This window comes from Austrofundulus limnaeus, unplaced genomic scaffold (genome assembly GCF_001266775.1).
Source record: "Austrofundulus limnaeus strain Quisiro unplaced genomic scaffold, Austrofundulus_limnaeus-1.0 Scaffold34, whole genome shotgun sequence".
Classification (NCBI taxonomy): Eukaryota; Metazoa; Chordata; class Actinopteri; order Cyprinodontiformes; family Rivulidae; genus Austrofundulus; species Austrofundulus limnaeus.
Window position 1 is genome coordinate 342,195 of NW_013952436.1, and position 1,737 is coordinate 343,931.

Genomic DNA, 1,737 nt, shown 5'->3' on the forward strand with positions numbered 1-1,737 from the left:
ATATTATACAGTTTCATATTTCTTCAACAAACTTATTTTTAATCTTTAAATAATTGTTTGGTTTTAATTATAAATTTCATGTCTCCTATAGCAGGTTCGTGGTAAGATTGTCCATGAAAAGGTGTGTCAGGACCTGTGCAGACAACTTGATATGTCTCTGTTTCAGGGATATTATCAGTGAATCTCTGATCTGTAACTGGTGTGGAGGGCCTTGATCATGCTTGGAGGGATCCGCCTGAGAGAAGGAGCAGATGGCTATCAGACATGGGAAATGATGTGCGGATCTCCTCGCTGAACCCCGAATGACACGCAGCTTGAAAGCTAAGAGGTTAGAAGTCCCTGCAGGGTGCTGAAATATCCCAGGTGAGGGGACGCAAACCCATAACACCGACCTTTCATCTAAGGTGCCGGTGCTCTCCTGGCCCAAATCACCTAGTTCTTCTCTGTAAGTCTGGCTCAGGTAGCCCCCCCCCCCCTTTTTTTTTCTGTGCTGACAGAAGGTCGTCATCGCTTCTGGGACTGAGGCAATTAGCAGGTTACGACCTCAAATATCTGGATTTTATTGTGGCTGAGCCGTGGGCTATGTTATAGAGCACCCTGCCAGAATAAACCTCTCTCAGGAAACTTCACTTTCTATTCAGTCACTCACATCCCAGAGTACAGGGCACTTCTCAGAATACAAGGAAATGCCTCTGTTGAGAGACAGCAGCTTTATAGTCCATAAAGAGGCTGAACAACCTCGTACAAATACACCCATTCTGTCTGAAGTTATGCAGCAGGGACATTGTGTCAGAGATTTAATGAACATTCTTCACTCGCTTCATCAAGATAGTTAACTGGCATCTATACAAACTGTTTGATGTGTTTAATTTCTAGCTGAGATTTTTTTTTTTTTTTTTGCAAATCATATTGTGCCGGATCCTGTGCTTAAAGCGGAGTCTCATAAATTCATATTGCATTCACAGTGGGCTGTAGAAAACATGCTTAAACTAAGAAATTTAAAGAAAAATAGACGAGTCAGTTCCGTGTTTATCAAAGTGAATCATCTCTTCTTTTAACAACAGTCTGTAAACACTACAAGCTGATGAAAGCTGCTGGAATTTTTGAAAGGGAATGTTGTTACAGTCTTGTCTGATGTAGGATAACAGTCCTTGGTCCTTTTTGCCAGATTTTTTGTTTCTTGATACATCAAATGTTTTTAACTGGGGAGAAGTTTGTACTGCAGGCAGGACAGTTCAGCACCCAGACACTTCTACTATGAAGCCATGTTGTTATAGAAAATTAAAAAAAAAATAAATGAGCTTTGGTGCAGGGAAGATGGAAGTGTTTCTACAGTAGATGGCGTTCACATATATGTATCACCTTGCATGTTAAGCTTTAACTTGCATTTGATGAAGGCATGGTGGACTGTGTTTCCAGTTGTGGAAGTGTTCCTGAGCTCATGAAGTCATGTCCATGACAGAATCAGACCTGATTTTAATGCAGTGTGACCATTTGATGAAATCATGAACGGTAGATGATGGGATATCAAAGTTTTCMAAACTGCAGGTGAGAAACATTTAGACTCAATTTTTCTGCAAAACTGGCAAACCTCTGCCCATCTTTGCCTCTAAGAGATTCAAACTCTCTAAAAAGCTGTTTTTATGCCCATAGGCCATTTGAATAATTTCATATGTTCCATTGTGAATAAATGTCCTTAGCTCCCTCAAAATCCATGACTGTACTCATGTAACATTT